The sequence below is a fragment of the Piliocolobus tephrosceles genome, chromosome 3 (assembly GCF_002776525.5).
Source record: "Piliocolobus tephrosceles isolate RC106 chromosome 3, ASM277652v3, whole genome shotgun sequence".
NCBI classification, from domain to species: domain Eukaryota; kingdom Metazoa; phylum Chordata; class Mammalia; order Primates; family Cercopithecidae; genus Piliocolobus; species Piliocolobus tephrosceles.
Genome location: NC_045436.1, coordinates 168,350,375 through 168,359,533, shown reverse-complemented (window position 1 = coordinate 168,359,533; position 9,159 = coordinate 168,350,375). Strand labels below are relative to the sequence as shown.

Here is a 9,159-nt window from a genome sequence, read left to right as displayed (position 1 = left end):
ATGGAAGGAAGGAAGGAAGGAAGGAAGGAAGGAAGGAAGGAAGGAAGGAAGGAAAGAAGGAAGGAAAGAAGGAAGGAAAACATTAAGTTTCTTCCAATAATCCCCTGCACAGAGTTCTAGGACAGCAGAAGGATAGCAGAAGCCCCTGGTACAGTTGGATTTTCTCTCTAATGTGCTTCCTTTATCCCCCACGGAGCTTTGTTTGTCTCTCTCTAAAATGCCCCCCAGTGGCCTTTCTTTTACATCTAAGTGATAGTATTACAATAGAAATTGACCTGAAGGGGGAAAAACCTGGACTCAGCACCAGTTTCCTCCCATGGACAGAGCCCCGGAAACTGACCCCTCCCAATTCTCTTGCCAAGCCCCCAGGAGAGGTTGTCGTCACACTCTGAAAGGCAGCATGCGGCGCACCATTCACTCCTCTTATATGCTTTCCATTTTCTGGGATTTTAAGTAGCTGTGACTTAAAAACACTCATAGCTGACAGCAGCATATTGCCCAAGTCCCCGGCTAGACACGATCTGCTATGGAACGTGGCCACACTGGGAGCACCTCTCCCCAAGCCCCAGACTATTCCAGAAGGGTGAGTGGCGATATTGCTACCACCCTACCATTGCAACATGTAGAAACTGAAATTAAGGACTAATGGCTTTGGGGCAAATTAAAAATGCAGAAGTCAGAGGCACTGTTTCCCAGAGAGGCCCACTCTTCCCTCTGAAGTACAGAAAACAAAACAGTAAGTACTAACCAGCTGCCATCTCATTGAATACCCACAGCCACACCAGAAGGGAGATAGTAACACTCCCATTTTACTGATGAGGACACTGCATAGGTCAGGGACCAGCCACAAAACAGAACTACTCCAACAGAGGAGATTTAATAAAGGGGATGGGTCATATCAGAGACGGAAAAATCCAGAATCCAAACAGGGGACAATGAAGTGACCCAGAGATGAACAACAGTGAGAAGCCACTGCAACTCAAGGGCTGAGACTCAAAGGAAGAGCCATGGGCAGGCCCTGGGGAGCTGTTTCCACCAAGGAAGGAGCCAGTCAGTGGGAGCAGGGAAAACAGAGGAGACACAGCCACAGCCGAAAACGTCACCGCTGCCCCTGAGAGGCAGCGAGGGGTAATGCAGATACTGTGCTTCTCTCCTCTCCCCATCCTCCCTTTCTCTACCAGGCCCCCAACTGCCTGACCTTACAGGAAGCCAGTGGCAGGGAAGCCTGGAAAATGTGGTGCCTGACATGCAGACTGGGACTGAGAAGGGCAAGGAATAAATGTGAGAAAAGAGGCCAATGGCTGGCCCATTGCTCGTGGTCCCGCAACTACGATGTGGCAGGGCCAGGCAGTGAACAAAGTGCACCTGAGTCCACCAACCTGCTGCATGGAAGCAGCCGCCAGGGAGATGAGAGGCAGACAGAGCGGCAGATGGCAGGAATAAGCGGGAGGAGATGTTACCGTCATGCCGCCCTAACCAGAGAATCATACAAACCACCAAGAGTGGCGCTTGGGTGTGGACCCTGGCTCCCTGACTCACTTGCACCACTTAGTAGGGATACGCAGGACTGTAAATTTCTCCAAGGCTGTTTCCCCATCCACTCATTCAACACTTACTCAACACTGAACAGGTGGAGAGGCAACATGAAAAATAATGCTTCAGGGGGCCAGAGAAACTAATCTTCATCCCTTCTCTCCTCTACATTCCTAACCCACCAGGAACAGACAAAAAGGTAGAGGTGAGAAATCAGTGCTGCATGGGCAAGAAAAGGGCAGGAGAGTGAGCAACCCACACGGCCCAAAGTCCATGCAGCAGACCCGCCCCTGGTCCATATGTTCCAGTCAGTCTTTATTTACAGTCTCTCCAATCAGATAAATCCGTCCTTCCTCCTATGATGAGGAGCAAGTGAGGACCTCAAGAGAGGAAAGGATACATCATGCAAAAAACCTTCCCGGCCGGGCGCAGTGGCTCAAGCCTGTAATCCCAGCACTTTGGGAGGCCGAGATGGGTGGATCACAAGGTCAGGAGATCGAGACCATCCTGGCTAACACGGTGAAACCCTGTCTCTACTAAAAAAAATACAAAAAACTTGCCAGGCGCGGTGGCGGGCGCCTGTAGTCCCAGGTACCCGGAGGCTGAGGCAGGAGAATGGCCTAAACCCGGGAGGCGGAGCTTGCAGTGAGCTGAGATCCGGCCACTGCACTCCAGCCTGGGCCACAGAGCGAGACTCCGTCTCAAAAAAAAAAACAAAAACAAAAACAAAAACAAAACAAAACAAAAAAAAACCTTCCCATCCTGGAGGCTGAAAAGGTGAATGCCTTAAGGATATACAAGGAAGGATGTATGTAGAACCCCACACACAGCAGATGGCCCACGAATGCCACATATCATTAGCACATTCAAGGACCAAGTGCCAATATGCAATCTTTTTTTTTTTTTTTTTTTTTTGATAGGGTCTGTTTTAGTCCATTTTCATGCTGCTGATTAAGGTACACCCAAGACTGGGAAGAAAAAGAGGTTTAATTGGACTTACAGTTTCACATGGCTGGGGAGGCCTCAGAATCATGGCAGGAGGCAAAAGGTACTTCTTACATGGCGATGGCAAGAGAAAAATGAGAAAGAAACAAAAGCAGAAACCCCTGATAAGCCCATCAGATCTCGTGAGACTTATTCACTATCATGAGAATAGCATGGGAAAGACCGGCCCCATGATTCAAATACCTTCCCTGGGTCCCTTCCATTCCCACAACACATGGGAATTCTGGGAGCCACAATTCAAGTTGACATCTGGGTGGGGACGCAGCCAAACCAAATCAGGGTCTCACTCCATGATGGATGGAGTACAATGGCATGATCACAGCTCAATGCAGCCTCAACCACCCAGGCTCAAGCAATCCTCCCACCTCAGCCTCCCCAGTAGCTGGGACTACAGGCATGTGCCACCATGCCGGGCTAATTTGGTATTTTTTTGTAGAGAGGGGGTGTCACTGTGTTGCCCAGGCTGATCTCGAACTCCTGGGCTCAAGTGATCCCCCACCTCGGCCTCCCATGGTGGCTGGGAGCCACCACGCCCAACCTTCCAATGTGCAAGCTCAACTCACATTTAGTATGTCCTGCACCCTGTCCATAAGGGATCTCACAGACTTCAGTGCAAATTCTGGCTTCTTTCTATGCCGGCTATGTGGTTTGGGAAAATTAGCTAATCTCTATGATCCTTAGTTCCCTCACCAGATACGGAACTACTGTCTACCTCACTCAGGTACTTAGTCCAGGTTCCCTAGAAAACAGTGAGAAACAAAAGCTTATGTGCAACTGAAAATCATCAAAGTTAAAAATTCTGTTCTTCAAAGGGCACCATCAATAAAGTGAAAAGACAACCCACTGAATGAAAGAAACGTGTAGCAAATCACTTATCTGATAAGGGAATTGTATCTAGAGTAAATAGAGAATATAAGAATTCAATAATAAAAGGATATTATTAAAAATTGAGCAAAGGATCTGAACAGACATTTCACCATATGCAAATGGCCAAGAAGTATGTGAAAAGATGCTCAACATCATCATCAGCTGTGAGGGAAATACAAATCAAAATTACAATGAGATGCCACTCCACACCCACTAGGATGGCTATAATCGAAAAGACACAACCTATAATCAAGCAACCAGTGCTGGTTTTAAGGAAACCAAAGTTTTAGAGTCTAAGATACCAACTGAATTAAAAATGATGTAATACTTGTGGCGCTTTGACACATGAGACCTTGAGGTCCTTACTTGCTCCTTATCGTACAAGGAAGAGGATGGACTTATCTGACTGGAGAGATGTAAATCAAGACTGATTGGACTGGACATGTGGAAAAACTAAAACCATCATACACTACCAGTGGAAATGTAAAATGGTGCAGCTGCTTTGAGAAACAGTCTAGTAATTGCTAAAATGGTTGAATATAGAGTCACCGTCTGATATTCAACAACTCTACTTCTAGGCATGTACCAAGAGAGATGAAAATATATGTTTACACAAAAGGTGAGTTTTGCAAAGGTTCACAGCATCATAATTCATTATGGCCAAAAAGCAGAAACAATTCACATATCTAGCAACCATACAATGTTGCATAACCATACAGTGGAATATTATTTGGCAATAAAAAACTGAAGTATTGCCACATGCTGTATAACATAGGTGAACCTTATTTTCCTGTCATATACTTCCATATAAAATTAGAAACCGATAATAAGAATACCAACCAATACTTTCTGAGCACTTCTATATGCCAGTCCTTTTGTATACATTCGTTTAATCCCTGGAGATCATGAGAATGTTCCCATTTCTCATATGACTGAGATATGGAGATATAAAAAATATTCTCAAGGTTCTACAGCAAGTAATTGGAAGAACTATGTTCAAATGCATGTGACCTGACTCAGGGTCCCTCTATAACTCCATATTGCTTCTAGGTGTAGGTTATACTCACACTGAAAGTTCCAAAGAAAAAGTCACAATTGTTTCATGGAACAGACCACGGTGGGTTCCTTCCCAGTACTCTGGAGCCCCATGGCATGCTGCTCTATTCCTAGAGGCTGTGTACACTCGCTCTCGGCTTCCAGGAACATGCAGGCTGACCTCCAAGCTGGTGACAGCCCATTTGGAAGGGGGCAGAAGGCACAATCTGGAATGTAGCAGGAGATTAGCAGCTAGAGGCAAGCTTTCAGGCAAGTTCGGGCTGAGGGAAGCTAACATTCAATAAGCCAGGCTTCAAATTACATGTATCTGATCAATTCCCCAAGAAATGATTTCAGCTATAAAGCATATCTGTGAGAACAAACAGATTCAAAAGCCTGGTAGAGTTTTCCAGATTCTGTTCAAGGATAAAGTTTAGAAGGTTCCAACAAAGTACCTAACCTAAGTTAAAGCTGTCTGTACACTATTTCCTCTTCTCTCATGCTTTCATAACCCCACTCGAATCTTCCCTACTCCCCATTACTCTACTGGAACTGTTTGTCAGGATCACAAGGACCTCCCCACAGCTGAGTCCAGTGGTCAGTTTTTATAGCCTTTGTCTTACTTGACTTCTCACAGTGGATTCAACACTGCCTCCCTCCTTGATACTTTCTTCGCTTTACTCCTGAGACACCACATTCTTTCTTTTTCTCCTACTTTATTGGTCGTTCCCCATCGGTGCCCTTTTGTTGACTTTTTTTCTCCCTATTATCGGACAAGTTTTCTTCCTCTCTTCTCACATATTTAGTATATTGCCAGTTTCCAATTTATTTCCTCTCTGCTCCAAAGCCACCCTTCATTGCCTGTTCTGCAATAATGGAACTGGACTCTGTAGGCATTTCTCCTGCACAGCTGATACAATGTTCAGTTTTGCCAACAGAGTGTTGGAGGAGGGGGCTTCCCTTCCTGGTTCTGGTGTGTTTCCATATGGTTCCTGACACATGGCTACCAGGTACACGTGAGGGACATCCAGCAGCACTTCATGGACCCTGGCAGGGTGCTTTCTGCTTCCCCAGTGGCTGTAGACCAACATAGGCCCAGGGAAACCAGCAAACTCTGCTGTCCAGTGAGCCACGGCCATACCTTCTCCAGTGAAGCTCAGGTCCCAGCCTTGGGGAGGGACTTGTCTTCCAAATTTGTTCCTCAAGTACTGTCCCTCAGCCCAGGAATATTCTTCAGCGTTCTCATTAGCCTTTTAGAATTAATCTTTTCCACTCAATAATTCTTTATACTACACTTACCTCATTCACAATACTATGCAGCTTCTGTCTTCTGGACCCTGACCAACACATTCCCTTAGTGATCTCACCTAGTCTCATAGCTTTAACTGCTTAGGACCCCCAGATCTCTCAGGACCCCTAGATCTCTCTCTCTCTAACACCAGACTTAATACAACTGCCCACATGACATCTCCACTGGGGTATTAATAGAGCAAACCTGTATGTCCAAAACAACACTCCAGATACTCCCAATACTTGCTCTATCCACAGCCTTCTCTATCACACTTGCTAACTTAATACTTCCATTTGCTCATGTCAAAAACTTTGGGAAATACCACTGACTCTTTTCTCTCTTACTCTCACATTAAATGCACCAGGAAATCCTCTTCAATCTATATTCAAAATATCCACCATTTCCCAATTCTCCTCTCACCACCTCCACAGCTACCGCCCTAATCACTGTCATTTCTTGCCTGGATTCTAGCAAAAGCCTCAGTACTATCCTCAACACAACAGCCAGAGCAATCTTTTAAAATATATCATGTCACTCCTTTGCTCAAAATCCTTGCAGTAGTTCCCAAAATCCAAAACCAAATCCTTGAAATGCCCAACACCCCCTTACATTTGCTATTCCCAAACTGTGCACCAAGGCACTCCAAGGCAGCATTCACCGGGACACTACAGGGTACTTTCTATGTTCTAGGTTATACAGCAGTATCAGTCATATTACTACTATAAAATTGTTAGAACCCAACCACTTGTAAATCCAAACCATTAGTTATTTTCTTTGACGTAGGGGCATCGTAAAAAATTACTACGACACTAAGGGCACTATGGGCCTAAAACGTTGGGGAACCCCTACCCTACACAATCATCTGTCTGACCTTATCTCCTGAAACGGCGCCTCTGTTTGCTCCACTCACTCTGCCCCAGCCAACCCAGCCTCCCTGTGCTCCTCACCCCGCCTGGTACACGCCTGCCTCAGGCCCTTTGCAATGACTGGTTCCTCTGTCTAAAATGTCCTTACCTCAGATGCCCTTGGCTGCCTTCTACACTTTCAGATGTGTTCAAATGTCACTTCCTCACATTAGATATTCCATCACTGTGTGGGCTGCCATAACAAAACACCATGGAGTTGGGTGGCTTAACAACACACATTTATTTGCTCTGTTCTGGAGGCTGAAAGTCCAAGGTTGAGGCTCCAGCCAATTCTGTCTGTTGTGAGGGCTCTCTTCTCAGCTTGTGAACGGCAGCCTCCTTGCTGTGTCCTCATACAGCCTTTCCTCAGTGCATGCATGTGGGAAGAAAAAGTGAGAGGGAGAACTCGTGTCTCTTCTTGTAAGAACACTAATACTGTTGAATCAGTGCCCATCCTTACGAACTCATTTCATCTTAGTTACCTCCTTAGAGGCCCCATCTCCATATACAGCCACATTAGAGTGAGGACTTGAACATACAAATTTGGGGGAGACACCAACATTCAGTTCATACCACTACCATTGCTGAAATTGCAATCCCATTCTCCCCAACACTCCTTCACTCCCTTACCTTGCGCTCTTCTCCCCACAGTTCGCCTTTCTCACATACTCTACAATGAATTCATATTATGACTCTTGTTTATTATCTGTCACCCTCTCCCCCAACTAGAATAAAACTCAGTGATTAAGGGTAGGAGCCTTTGTCTACTTAGTTCATTATGTGTCCCAGGCATCTAGGTTAGTGCCTTGTACACAGCTGGTACTCAGATTAGCTGTTGAATGTATGAAGGAGAAAAAACATCTCCTTCCTGGCCCCTTTTCCCTTTTCATTCTCTTTGCACATCACCAGGGAAGGAAAAGAAACATACCTCAATAATCAATTAGTTTCAGGAGAACTGGTAGTCTTCATTCCATGTAGAAACCAGATCTGATATTCAATAATTAAAAATAATTAATATTTAATAAGCAGCCCAAATTTCTACCAACAGATCACTAGGTAAACACCAGATAAAAAGACTTCCAAGCAGTCCATGATTCTAGCATACTCATTTATGACTGCTGGATATAAGATGTGATTGATTAAAGAAGACAGGCCAGGCGCGGTGGCTCACGCCTGTAAATCCCAGCACTTTGGGAGGCCGAGACAGGTGGATCACAAGGTCAAGAGATTGAGATCATCCTGGCCAAAGTGGTGAAACCCCATCTCTACTAAAAATACAAAAATTAGCTGGGTGTGGTGGCGCATGCCTGTAGTCCCCAGCTACTCGGGAGGCTGAGGCAGGAGAATCGCTTGAACTAGGGAGGCAGAGGTTGCAGTGAGCCAAGATCGTGCCACTGTACTCCAGCCTGGGCAACAGAGCGAGACTCTGTCTCAAAAAAAAAAAAAAGACAGCATGATAAATGAAGTGCATTTATTAGGATAAGCAATAATTATCAGGTCCAGTTCTATATGGAATGAAAACTACCAGCTCTCCTGAAACTAACTGTACCCTCAGTAAGTCTCTTAGTGTGTGGAACTGTTTCTTCATCTGAAAAATGGAAACAACAACAAGACACGCAAGGTACAGCATGAGGTAATGTGCTCAGGGTGCTCTCAACAGCTAGACTTGTGTATTAGTCTCAGCTGCGCAGCTCTCTAGCTGGGTGACTTTGAACAACCAGTCCGACCTTCTGAGCTCCCATTTTCTTTCCTGTAATAGTTGGATAAAATCACCTCATAGTGGCAAGAATCAAGAGACTTCTCAAAAGAAACATACAGGCCAGGCGCAGTGGCTCACACCTGTAATCCTAAGCACTTTGGGAGGCCAAGACAGGTGGATCACTCGAGGTCAGGGGTTTGAAACCAGCCTGGCCAACATGGTGAAATCCCGTCTCTACTAAAAATACAAAAAAAAAAAAAAAAAAAATAGCCAGGCGTGCTAGTGGACACCTGTAGTCCTAGTAACTCAGGAGGCTGAGGCAGGAGAACTGCTTGAACCTGGGAGGTAGAGGTTACAGTGTGCTGAGATCACACCACTGCACTTTAGCCTGGGCAATAGAGCAAGACTACATCTCAAAAAAAAAAGAAAGTTAAGCATAGAAGTTACCACATGATGGAACAATCCGGCTCCTAGGTATATCCAAAATCATTGAAAACAGATACACGAACACTTACACATGAATGTTCACAGCAGCAATGCTCACAATAGCCAAAAGTCTATCTACAGATCAGTAGATCAACAAAATTGCAGTGGATACACATAATGGAATATTATTACGCCACAAAAAGAAATAAAGAACTGATACATGATGCAATGGGGAAGACCATGGAAAACATTAAGCTAAGTGGAAGGAGTCAGACATAAAAGGTCACATACCGATTTCATTTATACAAAATACCCAGAACAGGCCGGGTGCAATGGCTCACGCCTGTAATACCAACACTTTGGGAAGACAAGGCAGGAGGATTGCTTGAGTCCAGGAG

The 9,159-nt window shown here is 45.2% G+C and overlaps 1 pseudogene; it reads right to left on the bottom strand.

The window, feature by feature from the left end:
• LOC111539178 overlaps positions 1-7,008 on the bottom strand; it is a 65,548-nt pseudogene extending 58,540 nt beyond the window's left edge.
• Between the last annotated feature and the right edge of the window lie 2,151 nt (positions 7,009-9,159).